Below are 15,068 nucleotides of genomic sequence, written 5' to 3' on the forward strand. Positions count from 1 at the left end.
TCCACATGGATACAGCTGCAGGTGGCTCTCTACTTCAGAATAGCAGTTCTGATGCATGGAACATTATTGATAGTATGGCTTCTACAAGCTACCAATGGCCATCTGAGCGAATACAATTGAAGAAGGTTGCAGCTGCTTCCAGTTCTGATCCTATTGCAGCAATGGTTACTCAACAAGCAGCGATGGCTACGCAGCAGACAGCAATGGCTACACAGCTGGCAGAGTTGACTACAAAACTTGGTGAGTTGAATGTTGGACGTCCTGAGCAAGCTGTGATAGATCCGTCAGTTATGGAAGATGTCAATTATGTGAATGGCAGAAATTATGGAAATTTCCAGCGAGGACAGCCAGGAATGTATGGCAGAAATCAACAATTTCAGCAGGGTCATCAGCAATTCCAGCCAGGAGCACGCCCGCATCCTAACCTTTCTTACGGCAATCCGAACAATGCTTTGCAGCCTCCACCTGGATTTTCTGTGTCTAGTGGAGGAGTTATCAATGAGCAAAAGAAAGATTCGATGGAAGACATGATGAAGCAGGTGTTGGGAAAGATAGGTGGTTTGGAAACGAATGTAGGTGCGTGGAAGACCAACATGGAGAACCAAGTGAGTCAAATAGGAAATCATGTTTCATCACTGTCCAAACAAGTGCAGATTTTGGAGACTCAAGTTGGTCAAATTGCCAACCAAGCAGCTGCGCAGCACACACCAGGAAAGTTTCCTAGCAACACTGAGATCAATCCTAAAAATCAGTGTAATGCGATTCATCTAAGGAGCGGGACTCAGTATCAGAATCATCCAAAGCTGCAGGATGGAAAGGAAAAAGGTGTAGAGATCATTGAGGAGGATGATTTGGAGACGATTGTTTGCGATTCGCCGCCTACTTCTAAGGCATCGAGTTCTGCTGCTGTGAAGGAGCCCAATCCTACTCCTACGTTTCCCAGGACAGAGTACAAGCCTGTAGCGCCTTTCCCGCGTCGCTTGGCAAAGCCAAAGATGGATGAGAAGTTAGCCAAGTTTATGGAGGTATTCTCAAAGCTTCACATTAATATTCCTTTGCTTGATGCTTTGAGAGATATGCCAGGCTATGCCAAGTTCCTCAAGGATGCATTCTCCAACAAGAAGAAGTTGGGGAAATATGAGACGATTAATCTTTCCGAGGAATGCAGTGCTGTGCTACAAAGAAAGCTACCATTGAAGCAGAAGGATCCTGGCAGCTTTACTATAGCTTGTGTGATTGGAGGGCAGAATTTCTCACGTGTTCTGTGTGATTCAGGGGCAAGCATCAATTTGATGCCTCTCTCTATTTTCAACCGGTTGGAGATTGGAGAAATCAAGCCTACATCTATTGCTTTGCAGATGGCAGATCGTTCCCTTACTTATCCCAAGGGAGTTGTGGAGGATGTTCTAGTGCAGGTGGAGCAGTTTATCTTTCCTGCAGATTTCGTAGTATTGGACATGCCGGAGGACAAGAATACTCCATTGATCTTGGGGTGTCCGTTTCTAGCTACGGGCCGTGCGTTGATAGATGTTCAGGAGGGAGATCTGACTTTCCGTGTCAATGATGAGAAGATGACGTTGTCTATCTACGATGCGATGAAGAAGCCAGCGGAGCCACAAGTTGAGGATTGCAATTTAATTGATACTCTGGTGGACTTTCCTGCAGCTGTAGAGGATCCTTTGGAGGAGTGCATCACACAGTCCTTATATCCTTATCCCGATCTTGATGAGGCGTGTGATGAGATTTTAGATTATATTGCAGAGCTGGAGGCCGTAGAAAGCCATCCCATCGATCCTGTGCCTTACATGGATATTCACAAACCTGTTGATGGGGGAAGCAATTCCACGGAAAAGGGAGCTGATTTTCCTGCGCCAGCTGTAGCTGCAGCTGCACCCAAACTTGAGCTGAAGCCGCTTCCTGAGCACTTGAGGTACCAATTTTTGGGTGAGAATGAAACGTTTCCTGTTATTGTGTCTGCTTATTTATCTCCGTTGGAGTTGGAGAAGCTGATGCGAATTTTGAGGAAATACAAGTCTGCCATAGGATGGTCTATTTCTGACATCAAAGGAATTAGTCCTTCTATTTGCATGCATCGTATTTTATTAGAGCAGGAATACAAGCCTAAGGTGCAGCCGCAGCGACGTTTGAATCCGGCGATGCAAGAAGTTGTGAGAAAGGAGGTGCTCAAGTGGTTGGATGCAGGAATCATATATGCCATCTCTGATAGTGAGTGGCTGAGCCCAACTCAAGTTGTCTCTAAGTTAAGGATGAGAGAGATGAGCTTATAGCTACGAGGCTAGTCACAGGATGCCGCGTGTGCATTGACTATCGAGCTTTGAATGCAGCCACACGTAAGGATCACTTTCCTTTGCCATTTATTGATCAGATGCTTGACCGCTTGGCATGATATGAGTACTATTGTTTCTTGGATGGGTACTCGGGCTACAATCAAATTATGATAGCCCCGGAGGATCAGCATAAGACCGCTTTTACTTGTCCCTATGGCGTTTTTGCTTTTAGGAGGATATCTTTTGGTCTCTACAATGCTCCTGCCACTTTTCAACGCTGCATGATGGCGATTTTCCATGGGTTGATTGAGAACATTATGGAGGTATTCATGGATGACTTTTCTGTTTTTGGTTCCTCCTTTGATAATTGTTTGGACAATCTTGCTCAAGTGTTGCAGCGTTGTGAGGAGACGGCACTAGTGCTAAATTGGGAAAAGTGCCACTTCATGGTTCGTGAAGGCATTGTTTTGGGGCATAAGGTTTCTGCCCAAGGTTTGGAGGTGGATCGTGCGAAGATCGTGGCTATAGAGAAGTTGCCGCCTCCTACTTCTGTGAAATCGGTGCGGAGCTTTCTTGGGCATGCAGGATTTTATAGGCGCTTCATCAAAGACTTCTCCAAGCTGTCCAAGCCACTTTGTGCTTTGCTAGAGAAGGATGTGAAGTTTGTCTTCACCGATGAGTGCCTCGTCTCATTTGAGAAGTTGAAAGCTGCACTGACCACTACGCCAGTTTTGATGACACCGGATTGAAGTGCCCCGTTTGAGTTGATGTGCGATGCTAGCGATTGGGCCGTGGGAGCTGTGTTGGGGCAAAAGAGAGATAAGTTGTTCAAGGTAATTTACTACACTAGTAAAACCTTGGATTCCGCGCAGATGAACTACACTACCACGGAGAAGGAGCTGCTAGCTCTGGTGTATGCCTTTGATAAGTTCCGTTCTTATTTGATTGGAACTCATTCAATTGTCTACACTGATCATGTCGCCATCCGCTACTTGTTCACAAAGAAGGACTCCAAGCCCCGCTTGATTCGTTGGATCTTATTACTGCAAGAGTTTGATATGGAGATCCGAGATCGCAAGGGATGTGAGAATGTGGTAGCTGACCTGTAACACCCCGTACTTTTCCTATGTTGTGAGATAGTGTCTTAACACTATTGAGAGTACTGAGATGTCGAATTACGAGACTACTTTTTTTTATGAGCAGATAAGACAGATTGTCTTTTAAATAGAGATGCTGATTGAATTGAGCTGAGATTTTATTTTATTTCCAACTACCGGGAATAGAGTACCGGATACCGAGTTATCAGAGATTGACTGTCCTATTAAGAAAATGGGAATAATGAGTTGGAAATAGAGTCGAGGAAGAAAGAGTGAGAAACCTTGATAAATAGAGTCGGTCTGAGAGACGTTTAGTCTGTTTGTGTTTGCCGACTACTTTGATGTGATGATATGTGAATTTACGTGACTGATTGATTATGTGATTTTGTTACGTGAGTCATTTTAACCAAGTTATTATGATTTTTATTTGAGACTTTAGCACTTGGAATTTTTATTAAGTTTGCAAAGCAAGTGCAGTTTATTTTTACCGGGAAATCGAATGGTGCCGGTTTATGGAAAATTTTTCCAAGCATAATATTTTTAAATTATTTTTCCTATGATGAGGAATATTATAATTGAGTGAGTGCACTAATATTAGTGCTATAATTATTTTATTTTGGTCACATGAATAATTATACTATGGTACTTTATTAATGAGTAATATTTCCATAGTTTTTGTGATTATTATTTAATCACCCTTCTCACATGATTTATTTTTAATTTCCCAAGTATGAGACTAATTACTAAAATTTACTAAGTGTAGAGATTGAGAGAGTAGAGATTTAGAGAGTAGAGATTAGAGAGAGAGAGATCAAGGCATTAATTGCCAAATATTTCATAAGATTCTCAAATCCTCTTTAAAGATTCACAAATCTTTTATAAGATTACCAAGATCATTTCATATCTTGCAAATTCCTCTCTCTCCTTCTCCCCTAACTTTCGACCACCACCTCTCTCCCCTTCATCTCTCTACTTTCCACCATTTTCCTCCATTGATGCACCTTCGGAGCTTCACAAATTCATACCAAAACTCAAATCACCCTCTAAATCCACCTTAAACACCTTCCATCTCCTTAGATTCAAGAAGATCCATGGAGATTCAATCTTGAAGTTAGTGAGAGAAAATTTGATATTTGGTGTAAACTTGGGTAAGTAATCTCCATATTCATAAATTAGACTTGTATGATGATATATATGGGTATATTTGAAGGATTGAAGCAAGAAATCACCCCCTCTCTTATTCTTCACAATTTTCGAAAATATGGGTCTCATACCCTTCAAAAAAAAAATTTTTTCTTTCCTTGAATTGGGGTGAGAAAAGTGATCTATGATATGTTTGGTGATGATTGATGTGTGTTTTGAAAAGCTATGCTTTGAGATTCAAATTTTGAATGAGTTTAGTTTACCCAAAATTGGGAATTTTTGAGTGGATGCTTTAAATGATGAATTGATGATGTATATGAGTCTATGAGATGTATATGATGATGATTGATGGATTAAATTGAGTATATGATGTCAATTGATGATTTTGATATGAGTTAGTTTACTAAAATTAGGGCTATGTGTATCTATGCTCTAATTTGTAAATTGATGGAATATATGTGAGTTTATATGATTAAAATTGATAGATATATGATGAGATTAAAGATCCATGTGTGTTTATAAAATTTCAAAGAGTTTAGTTTAATAAAAATTAGAACTTTCATGTCTATGTGTCTATTAAGTGATTTAGCTTAAGATATATGTTTTTGAGCATGATAATAGTGTTTTAATATGTTTGATTAAGTCTTTTATTGACTAAGTAAAATTTTGACTTGAGTTAGTTTATGAGAGTTTTTGAGTTCTCATAATTTGAGAAGCCATTGATTGATAAAATGAGGTCTAATTTGCTTTATGACCATTTTGTGAAGTTGTCATGTTTTTGTTGAGAGTTTATGTGAATATATGAGTTTTTATTAAAGTTTGGTTGGTATGATTATAGGGGATTTATGTGTATAAAATGAGTTATATGAAGTATGAGGTCATTTTGAATGATTGAGTGTTTTTAAGCATGAAATTGAGAAGAGGATTGACTTGATACGTTTGTAGAAACGTTTTCCTTGAGATTTGAGTTAAGATGTAAAAGAGGAGAGTTAATTTGAGTATGATGAGTATTTTAAATGTTTTTGAATGTTTTTGAGTGTTATATGTGTTTAAAATGAACTTTGATTGGTTTTCTTTGAAGAAATGTTGAATTGAGCATTTAAGAGTTTGAGATGAGTTTTGGTGATTTTTCGTAGGCTACTGACCTACTGTGATCGACGGGTTGTCGATGTCTAATGGCTTTGAAAATTTTACAGCATGTCCCTACATGAGTCTTGAGCATACCGGTAAAATTGCAAGTCATTTGGACTTGATTTACTAGTTTTACAAAATGCAAAACCAAATCTGCACATTTCTACCGGGAATTTCAGAGAACAGGGGACAAAGTCATTCATTTCAGTAGCTTCCTGTGTGATCTAGCTTTCCAAATGTTTATGGTATCAACCTTACTGTATGTTCTAGATATCCACCAAATTTGAGCTCAGTTTGACAACGTTTACTATTTTTCAAAAATCAATGTTTCCGATTGCTCAAAACTGCCGAATATGGTAGACCGTGGTAAATACGCCATATCTCCCAAACCACTTGGAGTTTCTGACTCTACTTTTTTTAAATGAAACTAGACTCAAATACATTTCTTTTGGTATGAGTCTGGAGTCCAGGAGATGTCGGAGTCAGAACGTGTTAAATTTTGAAGTTGAGTCAGTGGGAAAACAGAACATGATTTGTTGATGTTTGATTGTATTTTCTTATGTGCCTTATGTGTTTATGTTGCCTAAGTGTTTTAATGAGATTAGACGAGTCTTATATGAGAGATAAATCGAGAATTAGAACCATGATTTTCTTGAAACCTATCCTTGGACTTAAGGATTTGAAATGAGTGAAGAAGTTTATGTAGAGTCGATTAAGAGATAGAATATAAGATAGAGCATGAGTTAAGGCATGAGATTTTGCCAATGAGTTCTAATCGAGATTCATTTTATGACATGAACCTTCGATGATGACGATGATCCCTGAAGACACGAGCAGAGCAGGGAAGTAAGTAACTCCGCTTTGACGGGAGTTTTGAGTAAGGTCTTCAGGTGGGCAATATTTTGAGTATACATATATTATCCGAGCTTTCTAAAATGATTTGATGATTAATGATGATATTTATGAGCTTATCAAATTATTTGAGATAAATGATGTTGAGAAATGTTTGACTTGCCAATTTTTGATGTTGAGCTTGTATGTTACCCTCTACTGATGAGATGAGACGAATTCGGGTCATGGGCAGTTGATAGCTATCCTGCCAGGGCTAGTGTACACTGAGGTGACTGTGAGCCGTTGAGCGAATCGGCCGGTCACGGTACTTGAGAGGGAGGCCTACTTCTCAGTACCTTTGATGATGATGAGTTGTAGATGTGGTACATACATGTTGAGATCTTTGACTGCAGTCGTTTACTTATGATGTCATGATTATGAAAACTGCATGCACAGATTCATTTAATACTAACTTATTTCTGTGTATTGCTGAGATGTGGCAAGCTTCAAACTTATAGCTCTAAGAGCGCCTTTCTTGTTTTTCGGCGTTTGCCCACTGAGTATTATGTACTCACGCCCTGCATGTATTTCTAAATGTGCAGGCTAAGCGAGGAGTGAGATTGGTCTGGTGCTGGTGGGGGATCGTTAGATGATGTATTTACTTTATCGTATTTCCTTTTTATCGATAAAGTCTCGATGTGAAATTACTTTGAATATGAATCAAGTAATATACTCACGGTTATGTGTCTTCATACATATAATCGGTTCGCCTTTTGCTGCGATACTCTGCATATTATGTTTCCTTATGAAAAATAAGCTATACCTGTTTTGTTTTTGTTCGTGAAATTCCTGATAATTAAAAAGTTATAACGACGTTGACGATTTTACCCTTGGGTTCATTTATGATGATTTTCCTTAGCATTCTATGATGCGAGCTTCCGCTTGATGTTCGACCTATTCTTCTTATCTTTATTCTTTTAAAAATAGTCGTATCGATACTCGTACCCCACTATCACTAGTGTCGGGAATCGGGCTGCGACAGGATGGTATCAGAGCAGGTCGTCTGCTCTGAGTCAATTGCTTGATTGAGTTGAACCTTTGATTGCTGATCTCTTTTTAAAATTGAGTACTAGTCTAACTTGAATTCTTAGGCTAGTTTGAGAGAGTCAGTTTGAAACGAAACCCCAGCACCCCATCTCCTCCGGCTTAATGAGGTAAGAAGTTGATGTTGTTTCTTGTCGCTTTCTTGATTGAAAGTTGAGTTTGTTTCACTAATGAGTTATGTATTGTTTTGATGGCGGAATTGTTTGAGATGATGGAATCTGATATGAGGCAGTTGATGTGGAATATGAGGAGAGATGTTGAGGCTAGTATAGCCGATGCCCCACCGTACCAAACGAGGACGAGTATGTTGTTGATTGAGATGTACCAAGTAAGTTTCGTCATCCATTTTCTAATGGATATGATGTTTTATATTACAGGATGCCGAGTCATATTGAGATAGCGATGCAGCGATGGTTCAGGGAGTATATCCCGGACGAGGATGACACCTTGGGTGAACTTCTGGCACACTATCACCGACGATGGAGGAGGGCTATTCCCTACGGGATCAATGGCGCAGAGGCCATTACGCTTTTGATTCCACTACTGCCACCTTTGTGGCGAGACTGGGCGACATCTTTAGTGCCCCAGTACGTAGATACTACCTGGTTGGAGGGCATCAGGTACGGAGACCTTAGTGGCTTTATCGCGACGCTGAGCCACCGTTACTTTGCTTATGGTGATCCACCCTCACCGCCGTATGGAGAGCTTGAGGTACCAGCCCAGGGAGGGGAGCTAGTTGTTGTACCTCCACTTCCTGAGGAGCCATTTCCGATGGCACCTCTACCCCCAGCCGATTGTTTCTACTGAGTCTGAGACGCAGCATGTTCCTTCCGATCCATATCCGAGGGTTGCCCCGTTGCCTGAGCCAGGCACTTTGGCTTTTCAGACGTACATGCACTCGATTCTATATTCACCGTACCGAGACGCCCAGGAGGGAGGATCTCGGCCGGCACGATCCGATAGTGATGAGGAGGACCCCGATGAGGAGACTCCCGAGATGACGGTCGGCTATGGTTGGACTCAGCCGCTGCAGCGTCAGACTACGGCCGATGGAGTTGATACGTGGATACCTATTCCTGAGACACCTGTCTATACTCCGATAGTGGATGAGTCAGACTATGACAGCCCTTATTGATTGAGGCGACGAGCTGGATCTCGAGAGATGATGCCTAGTGATCACGTATGTCTTGTAGACGCGTATATATGTATAGATGCATAGTTGTTATATATATATATAGGTAGAGAAGCATAGTATAATGTGTATGTGTGTATAGCATAGATCTATATATGCTTAGTATTTATGATGCTTGTATAGCCAGAGCATCATTTTGGTGTTAGGGCCTTTATACATAGGATCCTACTTTTGTAAAAGACCTCGAGAGAGAGGCAATTTTCCATATATATATATATGTGTATATATAAGAGATGTTGATGATTAGTGAGTTTCACTATCTTTATCAGAGTTTCGAGAATGATGAAAAATGAGAAATAGAGATTGATGGGAATTACGAACGATGATAGACGAGAATTTTGAGAATTTTGAGATCATAAATGAGATATAGAAGTGAAATGAAAAACGAGGATTTGTATTTTGTAACGACGAACGGTTAGTTTAGAAGCCGATAGTTATATAACTCTTTTTCCTTTATAGTATACCTCCGAGAAGAAGAGGGAACAGAAGGAACATAAATCGAGAAGAAGATGAAGAAGAGGAACAGAGAAACCAACCGTTGAGATAATACGACGAGAGTTAGAGATTTCATCGCGATTTAGGGACACGACCCTAATAGGACGAACGTGTTATGGAGACTTCATGGGATGCATAGATACTATTGACCCATTTGTACTTTGAAATAGAGGTACTTTTACCGGGACCGCGCGTATCATCGCTAGGATAGTCATGAGAGTAGACTTATTGAGTCCCTATCCCGCTTGGTCGTATTTAAATTTTTCTGCATCCATTTGAACTCCAACATGAGATGAACTATTTGCTATTAAGAAATTTTTCCAGATCCACTGTGTTTGAGCCTGAGCTGTTTGTGTTGGAAATCCTTACCCCTTTGCTTTAACAGTGGACAATTTATTCATTCATTTTCCACTTAGTGGATTGCTTCTACTCCCAGTATTGATTTACCCCAATCATATCATATCTCAGTTTTATTCTAGCTTCTGTTCTAATTTTTGATCTTACCTTGATTGTAACTTCATTATCCTTGAAATAGCACTGGCTATTATGGAATCATTCCATTACTTGAGCTCGTCTTGTTCAAGATCAGACATTTTTATTCATCACATCCTATTCCCTACCACATCCGACAAGAGTTAGGATCGTCTAGGTAATTAGGATGGTATAACAAGAAGAGTGTATGGAAGAAACCCGATTTAGGGGAACAGTCGTAGAATATATTTTATTACGGGACGAGCACAACTTTTCGATTATGGATTTTCTTATATTAGCCAAGTATGCAACAAGCTAACCAATTCGAGGACGAGAAGAAGTGATGCTAAGCCAGAATAGGCAATAGCAGATTCAAGGGGATCGAGATGACAGATTAGAGCAGATAATGTTTTCCACGATAGTAGACTGAGATGACGACTAGTATAGATGTAGCATTGTCGTAATAATAAGGGATGTTTTATTTCGTTATGCCCCACAATTAGTAAGAGTTCTCGAAAGAGAAAAATTTCTTATATATATATGTCTATATGACGATGACCAGAGAGTCTCTATGCTTGAGTAGAGTTTTGAGCTGATGATTGCGATGATAGACATGAGATATGTCCTTGACGATGAGTTATGAGAATTGAGAAAACAGTATGATGTTGAGTAAGGGTCTTAAGATTTGTGAGTTATGAGAATTAGTTCTAAGGTTGATATATGTTCCCTTAGACTTTTACCGAGAAAGAGAAACCGATTGAAAGAAAGAAATAGAGTTGACGATATGAGATAAGGCAATAAAACCGTAGCTGAATACGAACGTCAGTTTCGTGACTTGGTTCGGTATGCCACATATCAAGAAGAGATGAACGAGAAGATGTCAGGATTGTTTCGATCGGGTTTGAGATAAGAGGTTCGAGACGATTTAACGAGTCAGAATGCGGTTATGTGTACTGAAGCATTAAATAGAGCATTTGATATAGAACTGGCAATGCAGCCAGAGAACGTGATTTGAGCTTCAGCACCCAAACGAGTTAGAGCACTCAGACGTGCAATCCATCCTTTTCTGGATGCAGGCAAGAAGAAAAGAGAAAATGGGACGATCGAAGTCAAGATCCCCAAGGAGCCGTGGCAGAGTCAAAATACGCCACCGCGACATCAGAACTGAGATGAACAGCCTTATAATTGGCCCAGCTGCCCCAGCAGCAGTTTTTCAAGGACCGCGAGGGTTATCGCTCTGTCGAAGAGCAATAAATTACGTCGGAGATAACGCAAGATGAGAAAGAATAGCTGTTACACCTGTGGAAGGGTCGGACACTACTCGCATCAGTGTCCGAATCGTCAGCAAAGTGGAAGCGAAAGACGATCGAGTCAGTTTCGACCGCAACTCGAAGCAATGAAGGGAATCCTATCGCTACCTCCACCACAGCGACAACAGCCAGCCTATCGACCACGTCAGTCAGGAAGGCAACTACCAGCCCCGCAGGCAAATCAACCGCATCACCAGAGACTGTTTGCGCTTAAGTAGAAAGCACCAGCCAAGAATAGAGGAAATTTGTCAAATATAGGCAAGTTGAATGATGTGCCCATAGTATTTTTGTTCGACACAGAACGTAGAGCTTGCTCCACAACCTCTAAAGAGTAGCCACACTCATAGGCAGAATTACTACGGTTTCATCCGTGTGCCCTAGCTTAGAATTCGAGTTAAGATCGATTAAGCTCGAGGCTAGAAACCTGAGATTGATGCCTATATGGCACTTATATATAAATTTGGGAAATGGATTGGTTAGAGAAAAACCATGCGAAAATACAATGTAAGGAGAGACGGATATCTTCACAGCCATCTGGCTAAGAACCTACTTCCTTCATTAGTATTGAGAGAAAATAGAAGAAGACGCCGATCATCTCGGCACTGCAAGCAAGAAATCTCTTGCGAAGAAAAGATACAACCGCGTACGTTGTATATCTGAACCAGAGAGACGAATCCAAGGTAAACATTGATGACGTACCAATCGTGTGAGAGTATAAAGACGTTTTTCCTGAAACTTTATCGAGACTACCCCCAGATCGACAACTTGAGTTTACGATCGAGTTAGAGCCTAGCGCAGCACCGACGTTGAAAGCGTCGTACAGGATGACCACTACAGAGTTGCAAGAGTTAAAGCTGCAACTCCAAGAACTTCTAGATATGGGTTTCATTCGACCTAGTGTTTCCCCGTGGGGAGCACCAGTTCTTTTTGTTAAAAAGAAGGATGGAAGTTTGAGGTTGTGTATCGATTATCGAGAGATGAACAAAGTGACGTTAAAGGATAAATATCCGTTACCCCGGATCGATGATCTATTCGATCAACTACAAGGAGCGAGCACCTTCTCAAAGTTTGACATGAGAACGGGATACCATCAGCTGAAGATATGATCGGAAGATATTTCCAAAGACGGCATCGCGTATGCATTATGGCATTACTATAACTCAATGATATTTGGAAGATATGTCTTTCGGTTTGACGAATACCCCCGGCAATATTCATGGACCTCATGAATCACGTTTTTCACGAATACTTAGATAAGTTCATGTTAGTCTTCATAGACGATATCCTGATTTACTCGAAGAGTAAACGAGAACACGAAGAGCATTTGAGGATCGTGTTGGAAAGATTACGAGTGGAAAAGCTGTATGCGAAGTTTAGCAAATGCGAGTTTTGGCTTAAAGAAATCAATTTTCTCGCCCATATTGTTTCTGCGAGAGGAATTGAAGTGGACCCAGCGAAAGTCCAAGCGATACATGAGTGGGGATCGCCAACCACACTGCACGAGATTCATAGTTTTCTGGGATTAGCAGGATACTATCGACGTTTTATTGAGGGCTTTTCAAAAATCGCTAAGCCATTGACGCACCTGCTAAAGAAAGAAGTCAAGTTCGTTTAGAGGGACGAATGCGAGCGAAGTTTTCAAAGCTGAAGAAGAGGCTTACTAATGCCCCAGTGTTAGCTGTTCCGAAAACGGACAGAGAGTATGCAGTTATACTGATGCGAGAGGGAAAAGTTATAGCGTATGCTTCGCGACAACAGAGACCACACGAGATGAGTTATCTAACGCATGATTTAGAATTAGCAGCCGTAGTGCTTGCTTTGAAGATCTGGAGACACCGTCTCTACATAGCACTGTGTGAGATATACACCGATCATAAAAGTCTCAAATAATTCTTGAGCAAAAAGATCTGAACATGCGATAAAGAAGATGATGAAAGTTAGTGCAGGATTACGATCGAGGAGCAAATTATCACCCTGGAAAAGCTAACGTTGTAACCGACGCATTGAGCAGAAAGAATCAGGGAGAGTTAGGATTTCTCCTTACACGAGAAGTGAACCCAATCAAGGAATTCGAGAAGATGAATTAGGAGGTAGAGATACCACCACCAACGACAGAAATAATAATTTCTGCACGGAGCATGACACCTGACTTACGATCAAGAATAGTCACAGCTCAGAGAGAGGATGAGAAGATGGAAAGATTGCGAATGAAGATTCGAATCGAGAAAATAGAGAATTATCAAGAGGCGGCAGATAATGCCATTTTAGTTTTAAGAGAGCGACTGTGTGTGCCTGATAAAGAAGAGCTGAAAAATGAAATTTCGAGCAAAGCTCATGATACCTTTTACACCGCACAGGCGGAAAGTATGAATACGTGCCAAGACTGAAACGACGCTTTGATAGGAGAATAAGAAGCGAGAGATGGCATCATTCGTAGAAGGATGTTTAACGTGTTAACACGTGAAGGTGCCACTTTGGCAACCTTATACAATTATACCTATTAGAGACTTTCACAATAGAAGTGGAACCGCATAGCCATGAATTGTGGCATCGATTAGCAAAATCGAGAGAAGAAAATCAAACAGTTGAGTAATCACTGATAGATTCTTTCGACGTTAGAAATGATGTTTGTGTGAGTTTTTCCCTATCTCGGGGAGCATGTCATTTTCGAGTTAACGAAAAACTCAAACCGAGATATATATAGGACCTTATGATATGTATTAGAGTAAATAGGCCATGTAGCCTATAAACTAGCGTTGCCTCTGAGCTTCGCGAACGTCCATGACGTTTTCCATGTTTCTCAGTTGAGAAAGTACGTGTTTGATCCAAAACACATCATCCATCGAGAAGAAGTGTCCCTAGAACCAGATTCGAGCTATGAAGAGAGACCTGATGCTATGCTGGACCAGAAGATCCAACAATTGAGGAACAAGACGATTCCTTAGTAAAAATCCAAAGGAGACCTCACGGTCAAGAAGAATCAACATAGGAACTTGAAGAGAAGATGAAAGAGAAGTACCCAGAGCTTTTTCCCGAAGAAGAATAACTCAAATTTCGGGACGAAATTTTTTTTAAGGGGGGTAGGATGTAACACCCCGTACTTTTCCTATGTTGTGAGATAGTGTCTTAACACTATTGAGAGTACTGAGATGTCGAATTACGAGACTACTTTTTTTTATGAGCAGATAAGACAGATTGTCTTTTAAATAGAGATGCTGATTGAATTGAGCTGAGATTTTATTTTATTTCCAACTACCGGGAATAGAGTACCGGATACCGAGTTATCAGAGATTGACTGTCCTATTAAGAAAATGGGAATAATGAGTTGGAAATAGAGTCGAGGAAGAAAGAGTGAGAAACCTTGATAAATAGAGTCGGTCTGAGAGACGTTTAGTCTGTTTGTGTTTGCCGACTACTTTGATGTGATGATATGTGAATTTACGTGACTGATTGATTATGTGATTTTGTTACGTGAGTCATTTTAACCAAGTTATTATGATTTTTATTTGAGACTTTAGCACTTGGAATTTTTATTAAGTTTGCAAAGCAAGTGCAGTTTATTTTTACCGGGAAATCGAATGGTGCCGGTTTATGGAAAATTTTTCCAAGCATAATATTTTTAAATTATTTTTCCTATGATGAGGAATATTATAATTGAGTGAGTGCACTAATATTAGTGCTATAATTATTTTATTTTGGTCACATGAATAATTATACTATGGTACTTTATTAATGAGTAATATTTCCATAGTTTTTGTGATTATTATTTAATCACCCTTCTCACATGATTTATTTTTAATTTCCCAAGTATGAGACTAATTACTAAAATTTACTAAGTGTAGAGATTGAGAGAGTAGAGATTTAGAGAGATTAGAGAGTTAGAGATTAGAGAGAGAGATCAAGGCATTAATTGCCAAATATTTCATAAGATTCTCAAATCCTCTTTAAAGATTCACAAATCTTTTATAAGATTACCAAGATCATTTCATATCTTGCAAATTCCTCT

General features: G+C 40.1%; 1 long non-coding RNA gene across 1 annotated transcript; it reads left to right on the plus strand.

The window, feature by feature from the left end:
- The first annotated feature begins 3,938 nt into the window (after positions 1 to 3,938).
- On the plus strand, positions 3,939 to 7,375 carry LOC131007615 (uncharacterized). Its single transcript, XR_009096182.1, has 3 exons — positions 3,939 to 4,533; positions 6,487 to 6,549; positions 7,093 to 7,375. It is a non-coding gene; the product is annotated as an uncharacterized LOC131007615 (long non-coding RNA).
- Positions 7,376 to 15,068: the final 7,693 nt, after the last annotated feature.

The sequence above is a fragment of the Salvia miltiorrhiza genome, chromosome 2 (genome assembly GCF_028751815.1).
Source record: "Salvia miltiorrhiza cultivar Shanhuang (shh) chromosome 2, IMPLAD_Smil_shh, whole genome shotgun sequence".
Classification (NCBI taxonomy): Eukaryota; Viridiplantae; Streptophyta; class Magnoliopsida; order Lamiales; family Lamiaceae; genus Salvia; species Salvia miltiorrhiza.